Genomic DNA, 17,962 nt, shown 5'->3' on the forward strand with positions numbered 1-17,962 from the left:
GAATAATACAAGAAGACAATATAACGAATAAACGTTACAGGGAATGAAGAACACGGAAGCTGCATATCTACAAGTTCTACACCCCCATCATGCATCCCCCATTATTACATCACCGTTCCCACCAATAAAAAAGTGATACCAAAGGGCTGAGAAGGGTCAATAAGGACTGAAAGAGCGAGGAGCGAGCGCTAACCAGACCTCAGCTGGGTAAGCGCAAAGAGAACTGGGACCTTGGAGAGGCTGAGTGCCACTCAAATTCCAGTATAAACCAATGGCCACTACCAGCGAGAAATCAATGGTAAGCGGCTGTTGCGATGATGCAAATTCATTTGCAAATGCTATCGAAGGAGGTGGAGAGAGCTGGGCGTCTGGGGAGACTTATAGTCACTCAGCTTCCAGAGAACACCACAGGTTTTCAATCAGATCGTTTGTTGACTTGTGTGAAAGCTCCATGTGAGCCAATAATAATAATAATAATAATAATAATAATAATAATAATAATAATAATAATAATAATAATAACAGGATTAATGTAGTCCGTCTTTTATTGGATTAATACGTTCAAGAATAGTTAAACCTCCAGTTTAGGTAACAATTATTCATGCCTACCCAGACACACTACGCTATGGTAGACTAAAAACGGAGCTTACTAGTAAAATTGATCATTATATCCTAATATAAATGTTAAGCATTTATCAAAGATAGATATACGTAAGAAAGAGAAAACGAATAAGAATAGTGAAGTGTACTTTTATAGAAAAAATTGCGGAACGATAAAATAATATGACTTTGCGTCTCGCATCGTCTTGGGCATGTGCAAGTGGGAAAAGAATAATAGCCATAGAAACTCGACGTTCTTGAGTAAATTCCACCGGTTGAAGGAAAAAAAAAATTCGTTCGCCCTCCTACACAACAATCAGGTTGAGCAAGGAGACATGGCCCACGCACATACGCACACACATACACGCGCACACACACACACACAGACACACACACACACTATATATATATATATATATATATAATATATATATATATATATATATATATATATATATATATATTAGTGTTGGGACGATTATTGGAATCGGAAATCGGAAAAATCGGAAGATTTGGGGGTATCGGAATCCGTATCGGTATCGGTATCGAAATCGGAAAAATTGATGCCTATTTTCCGATGCCAAAACGATTCTTTTAATTGACTTTTATTTGATTTTGTTTAAACCAAAATCTTCCATTGTTGGTAATAATGATGATATAATAAATATTCATTGATTGTATTTTGACGTTTATCAAAATTTCTGCTTATTTAACATGTGTTTTTACGAAAATTTGGAAAATAACTATCTTATAGTTAAATAATTAGAAATTTATAAAAAAAAATCGGAATCGGGAATTTAGCACGGAATCGGTAATTGTATTGAAATCGGGAAAAATATTGGAATTGTTGCATCACTAATGTATATATATATATATGTGTGTGTGTGTGTGTGTGTGTGTGTGTGTGTGTGTGTGTGTGTGTGTGTGTGTGTGTGGCAATTAAGCTACACAGAATATCCAGCGTTTCATTCTCGTAAGAATTCGTCAGACTTATATATATATATATATATATATATATATATATATATATATAAGACAAAAGTCTATATTCCAAATTTCAAAATTTCATGATATTGACCATCTTACCATTTTTTTCCTTTGATTCAGTTGACGTTTACACTTCTTGACAGTATCTGCTTCGTAGTACAAAAGCATTTACTTAATCAGTATATCAATCAATGAATCTATTTTGCCCTTACCTCATCAGAAAAAATAGCAACTATCAATCCACCAAAAGGAAATAAAATGCGTATGAACATGATTAAAAAATCTGAAAATTGGAAGAGAAGCTGCAATTACCTTACAGTTTGCTTACATTACACCATGTAATTATTATACATTGAACTTCTTAAATAAGGATTAGTATATATATAAAGGAAATATAAGTGAATAAAATTATTTCTACTGTTTATAAATAAGCGGTGTGAGCACTATAAAAGTGGTGGACGAATGCTTGTTTAAAACAGATATTTGGTGAGGTTATTTGCGGGCACCTCTCCCGCTGGTCGATCGGTAGAACTGCTGACTATCAACGTGATGGTTCTAGGTTCTGGGTTCAATCCTCGGCTTGGGAGAGGTACTAGCTTAGCGGCACTGATGAGTTGTGATACAACGAAACAAGACTGTATGTCGATGACCACACACACACACACACACACACATATATATATATATTATATATAATATATATATATATATATATATTACACAAAAATATGGAGGTATCTTAATTTAACGACTAGATTCCGTCCCATTTACCTCTTTGCATAAAACTAAATATAGCCAGATTTAGTCTTAATTATAAGTGTAAATCTTCTATTTGGTGTCTGATCTCTGTATTGATAAGAGACTTTATTTTAATTTAAAAATTATCGTCTTAGAAACGATCGTACACGTATTTGTTATTGATGTTAAATTATTGCAACCTACATAAAAATCATATTATCACATACAATCACTAAATATAAATGTATCTGTGCGTTAAAAATGATCTTATAAGGTAGAAGAATAAGAATGTCTAAAATCGTTTTCACTAAAGTCTGACAATTAATATTCTTTTCTTCAAGCAATTCCATAAGAGTTAACTGCCTGGCAGTTATTAGGATGCATTAAACGAACTAGCAATCGCCATTTTTTTATATAGATTTATTTTTTTTTTTAGTTTTTTAAACCAGTAGAGGGCATCGATAGTTTTGTTTTTTTTAAGATGGCTGCCGTCTATTTGTTAAATATCAAATCTTGATGACAAGACGATGGCGCCTAGCTTTTTCCAACCACAATGCAGCCAGACATTCAGCCTTGAGCAACATGTATTGTGCTCTAAAGTCGCTTAAAGATTCCGATTAAATAAAGACTTTAATAACTGATATGGTTGCTATCACTTGGAGAATCTCGCGAGACTGAGACTCGATGGTGTAAGCAGATGAGTGTTGTACGATGGTCATCATGGCCGACTGTTGACACTTAAGGCCGAACTATGCTTTGTAATCAGCTTCATGCATATGTAATTCATGTAGGAAGTGTTATACCGGAAGTATTCGGTATTTTTTTCATAGAAATGTCAGAACGGTCTCCGGAATTTGGGTGGACTACAACCGTTATTTGAAAGTTTTTGTCTAACCTGGATTTAATCGACTTGTACGATTTATCTCTTTAATCAGTAAAGCAATACTGATTGGAAAGAACTTTAATTTAGTTTTCCTAACGTTAGATAATTTTTTTTTTAAATCACATCATAAACGAACCATATATTTGAAAGTTTAGTATACATCACTCGTTCCGAAAAAAAGGATAAAACCAGTCTGTCCATATAATGGAAGCACCACGTATTTTCAACTTTTAACTCTTTCTCCAAATCAAGGAATCAAAATAAAACGCTGATAAACATATAAAATTTTTCGGTTTTCTTTTTCTTTTATTTATTTATTTTTCTTACTTTCACTCACATTCACCCCTAACAAGGCACGTTGCCAATTGGACTACAGGGCTACTATTTGAGACCATGCCAACGAAAGATTAACAAGATGTTGGTTTACGTTGCATGTAAACTTCTGCATATCATTACAGTCAGGGAAACAGGTAGCAGGAAGGGAATTCCAAATTCTAGCTGTTCGAGGGAAGAAACTATTAGAATAAAAAGGATCATCTAAGGATGAGTTAGTGGCAGAGAGTTTTAAGAAGTATACATGTTGTTGTTGTTTTGTTGTTTTTGTTGTTGTTTTTGTTGTTGTTGTTTTGTTGTTGTTGTTGTTGTTGTTAACATTCGTTCAACCCCCCCCAAACAAAGCATAGTGCCACTGAGATATAAAGGGCTACTGTGATTTGAAGGTGAGGTATATCGACAGTGGCATTCTAAGTGGGGAGTTGGGCAGCGAGATATTTGTTCACATTACATTTAAATTTCTGCATCTCGGTACAGGGAACAGGGATGGACTTCGAGTGGTAAGCAGTTCGAGGAAAGAAGCTAGTAGAATAGAAAACCTTCCGGCATCTGAGGATCTCTAGAATGAAGATGTGGGATTTGTCGGGTATATTTACATTGAGGAGCACCAGAAAAACAATTTCATCGGAGCACATTCCATTGAAGTACTTGTAAAACAAGCACATGAATGCAACATTGCGACGATGGGACAGGGGTTGGAGCTTGGAAGACAGAGTGAGACCTTTTAGATTAGATCCTCTTTTCAGGACACTATCAAAGGGTTAAATAACTAGATGTTAGTGCACCAGCACAGATGTGACAACAATACTTCATGCATGAACGAATGATAGTTTTTTAGCAGTGTAGGATACAGATATGTGTGAGAACTTTTCTGGCGCGGTAGAAACTCACTTCCTTTGCAACAGCTTTCGCAGTATCTTTTAATGTAATCGTTCCGAATCGTGTTGCCTGTGAATGTTAGGCCGTCTCCTCATATTTCCATTACTCCTGTTCCATTCTACGACTATTGAAATACACCTGATTTCATCTCTGACATTGCTTAGTGGGCTTCCTTTGTACAAGAATGACAATCACGTAATCTCCTGGATTTTTATTAGGCAAAAACGTTTAACGAAATAAAAAATGTAATTCTCACCGGGGAAAAACAAATATAGTTTTCGTTTGATTGAGTTTTTATTTTACATTATATGTTAGTTTGCACGTATTATCTTTTAGCAAAAACAAGAATGGTGGAGAATCAGAAGCGGGCCGCAAGCTGCGTAAAAAGCCGTTATAATAAATGTATTATGGAAAAACTACGGTTTAAATATGTCTGGTTGTTTTACAGGGATTGAGCATTGTTTTGTTAAGTATAAGCTATCGATTAGTTTACATACGAGTTGTGTCATAGTTAACACACAAACACGCACCACAGAACACGCACACACACACACACACACACACACACACACACATATATATATATATATATATATATATATATATATATATATATATATATATATATATATAATGGACTCTCCCATGAGGGCCAAAAATTCGCTCTGTTTCACTCTGCCTTCAATGCTTGTGCCGCATGTGTGGCCAAGCCGCACGACTCACAGGATACAGGCTGGGTAGGTGATGTTCCTACTCTTGCTCTACGAAGATTTGTTTGATTCGATAGCCGTGTGTCAATGTATGTGTTAATGCCCGCAAAACATTTTTTCCTCCACAATTTTCTATCCGCGTCATCTTCTTCAAAGGTTTTTGGGTTCAGGCCTGCGTTCTTAAGATTGTCTTTCGGTTTATCCCTGTACCTCAGAAAAGGACGACCCATATTTCGATTACCCATTTTCAGTTGACTGTATGCTAGTTGCGTAGGAAGACGGTTTTCATCCATGCGAACAAGGTGATCAGCCCACCGAAGCTGAAACTTCATCAGGAAGGCCTCAATACTTAAAATGTCGCACCTAGCAAACAATCCCGAGTTAGGGGCCTTGTCTTTCCATACTAATCCACATATACTGCGAAGGCAACGCTTATGGAATGTATCCAGTTGCTCAATCTGCCTAGGGTATGAGGGCTTCCGATCCATACAGGAGTATCGAAACAATCACTGCACGATAAACTGAAATTTTGGTCTTTAGAGTCAAACCTCTTTCATTCCATACTCTTGAACGCAGTTTGCCGAAGGCATCAGTCGCCTTTGAAATTCTGCTCAATATCTTATCATTAAGTGATGCTGACGAATTCACTATACTTCCGAGATATGCAAAAGATTTAACATACTTTAGAGGCTGTCTATTCACTAAGATTTTCAGAGGCGGTTCCATATATTCTGATCTCGGAATATTCACACCACCTTGCTGCAACGGGGTGGGCTTTGGTTGGTAGATAACTTCTGTCTTTTTAATACTAATCGTCAAACTAAATGCTTTTGCGGCATTGGAAAACTTGCCAACTAATTCTTGTGTGGCCACGAGTGTAGCATCGTCTGCAAAAAGAAAATCACGAACAATTTATATATATATATATATATATATATATATATATATATATATATATATATATATAAGTGAAAGTGAAAGTGTCTGTGTCTGTGTACATTTTCCTACGAAATAACTCTGTCAATCTGTCAATATTTAGTCTGCAGACTCGAAAATTGATATACCGAGTACTGAGAGTTGGGAAAATCGATGTGATCGGTTTTCGACCAGAAATTTGGCTGTTAAGGGGTCAAAGTTTCACAATTGGACCTTTGAGAACTCTACCAAACTCATCCGACAATTTTGGGTATAAACACTTGAAATTTTAGATATAGGTTCCTTGGGCATGGATTTAACTTAATAACTTGATTTGAGCCCAAAACAATAAATGTTAAGGGGTCATAATAGGGGTAAAGTTTTAAAAAATTGACCTTCTTTTTTTTGCTAAGCATACAATTCCAAACACCCGGGCAACGCCGGGCAACGCCGGGCACCCATGCTAGTATATATATATATATATATATATATATATATATATATATATATATATATATATATATATATATATATTACTGCAGGGTAGCGATACAAAATAGTTTTTAAAACTAATAAAAACAATAGAAAATAAACAAATAAATAAATTAAATAAACATGAATATACATAAACGATCACACATATATGTATGTATATATATATGTATATATATATGTGCATATATGCATGTACACATATATATATATTTATATATAAACTAACAATAAAAAAAAACACTAACCTAATTTTAAAACAGATCCTTTGTTCGATAAAATGCACGCCCATTGGCTGATAGGAAGGGGCGCGGTGGATACTAGAAAGCTGATTGACTAACTAAATCCTCAATAGAAGAGGACCATATAAAAATGATAAACAACCACAGAATTCACGCATAAGCCTGAGGAATCGCAGAGTGGATGAAACGCCGAATATTCAGTGTAGCTTAATCGCCATATATATTTCATAAATTACTAACTAGCTCTACCTACGTATTGAGCACTTTTGAAGTAAATACTTAAAGTTTACGCATAAATCTATACTTTCGTATATTAATTTTATGTGAGTAAATGAAGTAGTTATATATATATATATATATATATATATATATATATATATATATATATATATTAGCAGGGACACCCGACGTTGTCCAGGATTGAATAAAAGTCAACGAATCTTCCATACTTCCACTACTTTTATTGCCATTGAAATCGGTGAAATTACCTATTTTCTTCATCAAATCGATTGATTGCCTGCTCTAGTCAGGAACCCATCGCGGTGCACCGGGTAGAAGCTTCACGTTATTTTTTTTATATATAATGGGTTGAATAAAAGTTTAAAATTCAATTTCAAGTATCATGCTCCAATTCTGTTCGAAACAGAAACATTCATTTCGAACGCACCTCTGTCATATCAAAGAACCTTTTGGTGATTGATTATATATATCTGGCCTTACTGCTTGTGCGGTGATAACGGCTTGAATTTAAGTTTAAAATTCAAGTAGCATGGTGGAATTTCGCTTTAAACAGAAGCATTCATTTCGAACGTGCCCCTGTCATATCAAAGAACCCACTGTTGATTTTATATGTCGGGCCTTCCTACTTGTGTGGTAATGAAACTTATCAGATGCACTTGTGTGAGGTGTCAAGGTCAAAATCCATTGTTTCTTTCTTCCATTGTATTATTTCGCTAATCAATTATCATTACTTATCGAAGACATTCCGATACAACACCTTTCTAAGAGAACTGCCAGGCCCATAAAATACGTTCGTGTGAAATTTCATAAAAATCGGCGCAGCCGTTTTCGGGCCCGTAGAAACGAATTCACACACGTACATAGTTTCTTTTATATAATTGTAGAAATATCGAGAGAGAGGAAGACATACAGAGAGAGAGAGAGAGAGAGAGAGAGAAAGAGAGAGAGAGAAACTGTGATATATATATATATATATATATATATATATATATATATATATATATATAGAGAGAGAGAGAGAGAGAGAGAGAGAGAGAGAGAGAGAGAGAGAGGTCAACGCATTGGATGTATACTATTTCGGAGCGTAACAAATTTATCTGGGTGAATTCTTGAAGTAGCTAAAGTTTTGTGCCGTTGACACGTGGTATCTAATCTACTTGTGAAGGCGTTCGTAGTGGTGATGTGGCAGTCGCAGTTTCTGCGACGATGCCTCTTTTCATAATTGCAGTAATATAATAAAATAAAAATTTAACAAAAAACATAGTTGCACAATGTCGGCCTCGTCTTTAATGTTTGATTATTATTTATCAATTACGTGAGTTTAATCTCGTCCACTCCTCCATGGCGATAAACCTAAGCAGAGTTAAAAAAAAAAAAACGCGTTCGATCACAGTCATCTCTCGAACAAAAGAGAAAGACTTTTCTCTATTCATTAGTTTGTATAATAAGGTTATAATGTCCACCAACTTTCATGTTTATAGGTCTGATGACTTTTAACGAACAAATGTAACGCAAAGGCTGAATCAATTTTAATCCAAAGCGATTCATGTAAGTAACGAAATTTAATCAGTTTTTGTTTATTGCAGAAAAGGTGAGTTATTTCTCTTGCCATAGACAACAAAGCAACAGGTTTTGTTTAATAAAATCGGCAGGTTTTTATTTATCGTTGATTTCTTTCAAAATTAAACACATAATCTCCAGATTAATTCGTGACTAGTTTGCGTGTTTGCCAGACGCCTTCCTCGCCCCTCTTTTAAATAAGATTGGTTTTGATCAATTGATGTCAATTTTATTTTCCACGATTTGATGTTGATTTGGACCACCTTCAGATAACCTATATATTTGCAGCATAATTTTCGACCACAAATTTTCGGACAACAACATATTCTTGTCTTTTTATTTAATGCTGGGATTATTTTTTTTTTATAAATTCGATTTCGAGCCAATCTATCGTTGTGCGAGATTTAAATTCATGTCCCATGCTTCATATTCCGACACAGACAGACAATTTTAGTTGTCTTTGTTTTTTGTTTCTTTTCTTCCTTTGTTTTTTGTTTCTTTTGTTTTTTGTTTTCTGTCTTTGTTTTTTCTTTTGTTGTTTTTTGTTGTTTTTTTCATATAGATAGATTTTGCAAAGAAATAGGAAGTAATATTACGTGACATATTCACGTGTCAGCAATTGGTGAATTACAAGGCGGACATTGTATGTCCTGCTACGAACTGGGGTCACAATCATTTGGTTTTACATTTGAACATGTGATAGTCTAGGTAGACGAGGATACATAAAAGTCAAGTTTCCTTAAAGAAAGAAGAAAAAAAGCATTAGTGATCAAAAATGGCGTTATTTACAAATGGTTTTGAGAAACGTGCGATATTTCCATTTTAGATACCGGGAAACGGTTGATCGATTACCATACAAAAACTTTGCCGTCCATCTGACGGATCGAATTCTCCAGTTCAAGAAAGTGCCTGACTCATGGTGCCATCCTCGACCTATATATATATATATATATATATATATATATATATATATATATATATATATATATATATATATATATGACTTAGATACGGCCTAAGATGTAATGCCGCTGCCATATCAGGAGAGGCGCTATTCTAAGTATTTTTTCTCACCTTGACAAAATACAAAATACATTTCGAAATATACTAGAGGTGATCTATATGGTCCCCTAGAGCCCAATTCTTTATTTCTACAAAAGGTGCTCGACTGAGCTCCAATCTCTGCTTCTCCTTGCAAGACATTCACAGTAAAAATTCGTCGTCTTATCACGACAACAAAACAACTTCGGTTTCTTCCTCCGTGTGCCTAGCGGCAGGAGAAATTTCGATAAACAGTTTCTTTGCATAAACTTCTCGACTATGGAACACATTACGACAGGGCTGCTTACCTGCGGGCTAACGCAGGGTTGTCTTCAAATTTAATATCAGTAAATACTTGTCATAAACGATATTTGTATTAGGTAAACATTTCTTGCGGAAAGTTATTTCGTAATGTGGAAATAATAATTTAAAAAGTGATTAGCATTTTATTTGTTTACATATATATATATATATATATATATATATATATATATATATATATATATATATATATATATATGCAGGCTCCTTCAGTCTTGGACAGACTATGGATACCCACGAAGAGTTGATTGCGCGTGAGATTTTGAAATTTTTGTGGCAGGAGGTGCGCAATCTCCACCCACACCTCTCCTGAGTCGACATTGTTAAACATCAGTGACAAGTGAAGTACAGGCGAGTGGAAACAAATTATATATATATATATATATATATATATATATATATATATATATATATATATATATATATATATATATATATATATATAGTCCTGGTCAAAATCATAAGACCACTTAAGAAAGTAAGCGTTTACGCATATTATCGAATTTTTAATCAAAGAAAGGGTTGAAACCATTGCCAAAAGAGAAAATATGATGGAAAATATGAAATCTGCTCCATTCGAAACCTTAACCCTGATCTAATAACTATTTTTAAAAAAAAAACATTTTCACCTGGTCAAAATGATAAGACCACTGATAATTTATCTAACAAAAGGCAATTATAAATTACTAAAAAGGGTCTCAGTATTTAGTATAGCCTCCATTATTACGAATTACTTCAAAAATTCTCTTTGGCATGCTTGCGACTAAGTTTTTTATCAGTTGCGAAGGAATTTTATCCCATGTACTGAAAACTGAATCAGAAAGTTCCTTTATCGAATCATACTGGGTTCCATCCTTGAACACTTCTTTTGCCATCTATCCCCAAAGATGTTCAATGGGATTGAGGTCCAAAGAACATGCTGGATAATCTAACAATTCTATATTATTTGCAGAAAAGTATTCTCGTGCTTGTCGAGAAGTGTGTATCGCAGTGTTGTCTTGCTGGAAAATCCAATTTCTTCCACACAGACGTGAACCTTCAGTCCTGATAGAAGCATTTTCAACCATTGAAATGTACTTCAATGATGTTTGCTGGCCTTTCACTACTTGCAACTTTAGAGTCCCAGCTGACGAGAAAGCGCCCCAGATCATTAAAGACCCTCCTCCACTATGCCGAGTTGAAAAAGTCTCTTTGGGCAAATTTTTATCATGCCAATAGTGTTGAAATCCATCTGGACCATCGATTAAACTTTTTCTCGTCAGAGAAAATGACATTTTCCCACTTCTCTTCATCCCAAGTCTGGTATTTGGCGGCATATTTCAGTCGGTTAGTTTTGTGCTGTTCAAGAAGACGTGGTTTCTGCAGTCGCTTTGAATGATAGAAACCCTTCATTTTTAGATGCCTCCCGATGGTTTTAGGACTACATTCTGCTGCTGTTTGGCTTTTCAATCGACTTGAGCTCATACTGGAGTTTTTTAAACTTCTGATACGGCGATCCAGTGATGGGGTTATTTTTTTTGGTCGACCTCGACTCTTTTTGTGCCCATATTGATCTGGATTTCTTAAAAAATTGTAATGACCGTTTTGCTACGTTTCACTTCTTATGATTTTGACCAGGACTATATATATATATAAAAATGGCTTCCTTCAGTCTTGACAGACTATGGATACCCACTGTAAGGGTGCCTGCGCGTGAAATTTGTGTGGCAAGAGTTGCGCAATCTCAACCACGCCTCTCCTGAGTCAAAACTGTTGCATACCAGTGGCAAGTTGAGGTACAAGACGACTGGAAACAATGCCGAGATAAGCGGAGAGCACATACAGCGCCTAGAATTCCCAAATATATATATATATATATATATATATATATATATATATATATATATATATATATATATATATATATATATGAGCCTTGGTGTATTTATACTTTTTTTATTGGTTATAAGGTGGGTGCAATAACTAACATGAAACTAAATAAATAAACTATAAAATAAGAAAATCGAAAAAATAATTCGCCCCTAACCATCCTGGACCCAGCTTTATAACTAATATATATATATATATATATATATATATATATATATATATATATATATATATATATATATATACCAAGCCTCAAAGTAAAAGAAAAAGAAAACGATAACAAAAACAATTGCTCCTGACGACGATCGGATGCACCGATAGAAAATGCTTGAGAAGAATATGAGGTACAAGATCAACAACTTTTGGGCGCCATTATATACAACAGCCAGCTGAAATAAAAAAAAAACGGCTCGGCGAATTGAAAAGATATCCAGAAAAATCAGAAAAAAAGAATAACTCTGTCGTGTTCAATCAAACGTGTTTGAATATATATATATATATATATATATATATATATATTTATATATATATATATATATATTAAAAGATACTTTAATTTTTGTTTTATTTTTTAATAGTTAAAGCTTGTGGGTCGTCTAGATAAAGGGTCTTCCCCTCCCTTTTTAATTTTTCTCTGAGTTGTTGGATCAGATGATCATTTCGTTACGTCATCCACCAAGAATCTGTCCTTCTCAGTTTTACTTCATGACGTCATCTTTTCGTGGCAGTATCGTTTATGACATGATCGTTTTGTAACGTAACCCGCTGTGTACGTTTATTTTCTCTCATCTCTTAAGTCATAACTTCATCATTCAATGGCGTTATCTATTTATGGTGTCATCCTTTTGTGACATGATTGAACGCCAATGGGTACAATCAGGATAATAAACTAACAAAACAACAACCAATCAAATACGATCTACTGACGGAAAGTACGTCATAGATTATACTTCTTGTACTTGGGAGTCACCACTTATCAAGTCCCGAAGACCACTCGAGGATAAGGGTTAATGAATGTAAGGTGCTAGTGTAGTAATCGTTAATGGTGTAAATTGGGTGGAATTTGATTATTTATGGGAACGACTCAACAAGAATTTGTTTATATTGAATTTGAAGGCTACCATGTTGTATTCAACCGGGAAGCAGGACAGCGAAATAGTGTTCCATCGGCGGGCAGTTCTGGGAATGAAGTTTGTTCATGGAATCTGCGTTTAGATTTAGGCATTTAAATTTTAAAGCTGGTATAAACTGATATCCCCTATAGTAATGTGAACACACCAGTTCTCATTGTGCATAAATGGTGAATGGAAGATCCTCTGAGAATATCAGGTGCTGAATGTTAAAAGACAATGACACGTGATCCTCCTTGAAAAACTAATATCATCGGGAGATTTGGGACTGACAACCGTAAATAGAGATCATCACTATAAAGTCTCTTTTTCTCAATAGCTTCGACTCCGAGGTTTTTTCCCCCAGCCCCATCTTGGCCATTGTTGAAATGACTTTTCTCTGTTGCCTCAAGTATGGCTTTGGTCCTGTACACTAGGAGGTCCACCCTCCAAGGCTTTACATTTTCTTATTGATAATCTCATGAGGTGTCAATACCAGGGAATGGATAATTGTGTACGTATGATATGAATTCCATCAAAATAGAATCTATTTAAAATTTTAAAAGTAGCTTCTTTAGATTAGTAAGGCAATTAGAAATCTGGGACCACTTCCATTGTTTTCGCCAAAAGATGTTATACATATAACTTCAATCTCATAAAATAGGATATATTTGATGTTTTAAGTGGTTATCCTCATAGTCCTCTTAAAGTGCACTCAGTTATTATGGAACGCTTCCATTGTCTTTTCTGATAACTTTTACATAAGAAAAGACTTAGATTTTATGTAGATTCGCTAACCTCTCTTTCTATAGGGAACACAAACATCAGACACACACGTATATACTCAGACATTGAGTTTTATATAGAGAGATGTAGAGATTCGTGATTGCTTAGATGATTACTATTAAATAAATGTTAAATTTAGTTTACGGCTGGGAATAAACAAAAAAACACAAATAAAAAAATGAGACCTTTACAGCACTCGAACCTGTAATTTTTCACAGCACAGAGTCTCATTTTTTAACTGTGTGTGTGTGTTTTTTGTTTTGTTTTGTTTTTTTATTTATTTTCAACCCAGTAAAGTAACTGTTCACTTCATAGGATTAACCACCATTCCATTTGGCAAATGGTTAGAGTGCTTGCTAATGAGCTGGGAAACTAGGGTTCAATTCTCGGTCGAGTCATACTAAAGACTTAAAAATTGTACTTGATGGCCCCTACTCTAAACATTCGCCATTATAAGGTGATGATCAATAATGACTGGTATAATCCTTGGAAAAGTGTGGCACCTATTTCAGTGTAATAGCTAATGAAAAGGGAGCCTTCGTGTCGCCCTCGACTATGGTCGATCACTTCAATTACCTACGCACAAAGCCAGCAAAACAAAACCAGCATGATATAATGACAGAAATAAATTCCAATATTAACTCTCTTTTATATATGTTGTGATGATCGAACCTATTCTATCATTTCATAAACTTTTCCGACACTATGAATAGATGGTAAAAGAAAGACACGCTGTGACGAATCCATAGGCTATTCAGAACTTTGAATTAATGCCTTTTGTCAACTCCTTGTTGGCTTATTTCTTTTCGGCCCACGAAAACAGTATTATAAATCAAAATATTTTCGTTTCTAATTAATATTTTGCAGTATTTTAGGCCACATACTTGTTTTTTAGAGAACATAAAATTATAATTTATCCCGGGCACTACCAAGTAAACCTGCATTCCACTGCCTCTTGGATACATGTTATTTGAACAATGCGGCTGCAAGAGTTCAATGATAGAATGTTTCTTTTTTTTTTTTTTTTTTAATTCGACTGCACTCTCATCTTGTATTCTTTTGATATAAAATGTCATTTATTGATAATAAGGTTAATTGGGTGATAAAAAAAATCCAAGGGGAAATTTTGACAATATTTTGATGCATAAATAACGCGCGGGAGAGGGTTGTGTCACTAAATAGGATGCAGTGAATGTCAAAGGTCACAAACGCAGTTTCATACGCTAACAGCTCTACGTTGATTGGACGGGCGAGGTCAGGTGTTAGGAAAAACGGTTTCTTTAAAATAGTCATCAATTTATTAAGCTGTTTCATATTTTAACCGATGAGAACACGTCGGGTGTGCATTTATCCTCGGGGCCTACTAGTTAAGAAAACGATACAGGTGACCCAAATTAAATTCGACTCACCCGTGAAATTTTTTATAAAATTTACATTTTTTTATGCAATTATTTGGCAGAAATAAACTTCAGCCTATAACTTACTATTAATAGATAGCAAAATATGCTTTGGTAGGTAACTACACACATACATACGCACACACACACACACACACGCACACAATGTACATGCATGTATAATATTATAAACTGACATAAAATATCGAGTACATATTAACTTTAACATTGTTCAATATATAAGTAAAACTGAACAGCAGGATGAAAATATATCTATCGCACGTCAACTATACAGAGGCGTTCATATTTCATTTCCGCTCGAAAACATCTTGATGATTTTCTTGCGTGAATGGAACGGCAAAAATGAAACTTGGATGCCTCCATGTTGCTTACATATATGTATGTACGTGTGGGGGGTGAAAGAATTGAAAGCAAAATAAAATTTATAAACTTTATTTAATCATCAAATTTTCAAAAACAGAGAAAGTGTGTTTCCTTAATCTATGGAGTTTAGAAAAATCATACTTTTCTCTGCAGAAATCAATAACAAAGTATAGTAAAAAGAAAACTTACTATTTATGGATAAAGTCAGTTGGATTCTTGCAGAGATAGCTATTAAATTACATTTGATAAATCTATATTTAGTTTAAACAGATAATTATGCTATTTATTGGTGTCTGCTTTAATAATATATATTTTAATTCCAACTAATTTCAACGATTACATAGGATATCCGGCGATACAATCCCTTTAGTAAGAGACAATTCCAGAAATATACAGCAATTTACATTGGCTAATAAACTATGTGCAATTAAGTCATGTAATTATTGCATTTGTTTCAAATACAAAAAAATTACAATAGGCGTCTTGAACAAGTTCACGATATTAGTATTACGTAAAATATAGTGTTTCTTGCACATGGCTGAAATTCATTTAACCTTAAATAATACGCGAGCAAAGATTGGGAAATTACCTTTTCAGTCATTTTTGTATTTGGTGTGTTTACATTACCTTTAAATTGTTTACATTACATTTATAATGTTTGTTCACATTACATTTAAATTTATGCATATTCGTACGGTTGGGGAAACAATACACAGAGAGGGAATTCCAATGGTAATGTCTCCGTGGAAGTAAGTCCTTAGAGTAGAAAATCTTCCGGCATACAGAGACCACTTTATTGTAAATGGAGTAATTTTTCTGTGGCGATGATATTTGCAATAATTAGTGGATTCTTAGTAAAGAATATCGTGCTTTAGAAGAAATTAGATGCATAAATAATCCGTTCAACTAGTGAATTTCCAGGGTGATAATCCAAAATCATTTATTTATATGAAAGTAATATGATGAAGATGGTTTATTTTTCAAAGTTTATCATTGATAAATTCTCTCCTAAAAAAATCAATATTTAATTCTTGAAAAGTCATTGTCTTGTTTTTATCTTAGATTCATGCATTACATTTTTTCGCTTTAACTCTTTCGAGAAAATAAGATCTAGAGTTTTACTTGCATAGAAGCCTCTATAAGGCAAGACGGTTTCTTCAATATATATATTGGATTATTCTCTTGTTATTCTTATTATTACTTTATTTATCTTCATTATTATTATTATTATTATTATTATTATTATTATTATTATTATTATTATTATTATTATTATTATTTTCGTTATACCTAACCTATCTGCAGCATTTTTCTATATATACACCATTTTCCTATATATATATATATATATATATATATATATATATATATGTTTACATCTATGTTTACATGGTTAACTTCATATCCCTACTTATTCACTCACTTTATTTTATACATATCTTTAAATAGTAATTGATTTTATTTGTTTTGTTTTTTTGTTAGCGATACTCTTTGAACGAATTCAATTATTTATACGAAAATGCATTTTTACCTAAATGCGAGCTGGGAATAATTTTCCCTTTAACCAATTTGGTACCCCCTAAATGTGGATCGGCATATATATATTATTTTTAAAATATAATTATCCACTGACACGTGTTTCGCCGTTTAGGACTCATCAGAGTGGCTGAATCTAGCGAGATTTTGAATCTCGCTAGATTCAGCCACTCTGATGAGTCGTAGACGAAGAGACACGTGTCAGTGGATAATTATATTTTAAATTTAAATAGTAATTGATATGTGTTTGATTATATAAGTATGTGTATGTGCGCCTATGTATGTATGTATGTATGTATGTATGTATGTATGCATGTGTGTATGTGTTTATATGGGGATGTGTATACATATATCTGTATATATATAGTTGTATACTGTTTATATATATATATATATGTGTGTGTGTGTGTGTGTGTGTGTGTGTGTGTGTGTGTGTGTGTGTGTGTGTGTGTGTGTGTGTACATTCCTATCCATGTAATGCATAATTATGTTGATGTGCACATCTTTGTGCTGCCTTTTATACTTATATATTTGTATATGCATGTATATTTTGTTTTGCTTTTTATTACATTTTCACCCCAAACAAGGCACATTGCCACTTTGTTGTAGGGGGCTACTATCAGGGACATAGGCATCAGGGGTACTGTCTAGGGAGTTGAACAGCAAGATGTCGGTTCCCGTTGCTCTTGAACTTCTACATGTCAGTACAGTTGGGGAAGCAGGGACCCGGAAGGGAATTCCAAAGTCTAGCTGTTCTGGGGAAGAAACTATTGGAGTAAAAGGCTCTCTTACATCCAGGGATCTCTACTGTGAAGGGGTGGGATGTAGCTGCTTGTCGGGTTTGTCGGGGGTATTTACATCGAGGGGGTACAAGTGCTTGCAGTTCGTCAGAGCATTAACCGTTAAAGTACTTGTAGAACAGGCAGAGGGATGCAACATT

General features: G+C 34.2%; 1 long non-coding RNA gene across 1 annotated transcript in view; it reads right to left on the reverse strand.

Annotated features, from left to right (window-relative positions):
- LOC145292941 (uncharacterized) overlaps positions 1-17,962 on the reverse strand; it is a 112,245-nt gene that overhangs the window by 76,186 nt on the left and 18,097 nt on the right. The gene's annotated exons all lie outside the window — the stretch shown is intronic.

Source organism: Euprymna scolopes, chromosome 14, assembly GCF_053919585.1.
Source record: "Euprymna scolopes isolate OS-2025 chromosome 14, ASM5391958v1, whole genome shotgun sequence".
NCBI lineage: Eukaryota > Metazoa > Mollusca > Cephalopoda > Sepiida > Sepiolidae > Euprymna > Euprymna scolopes.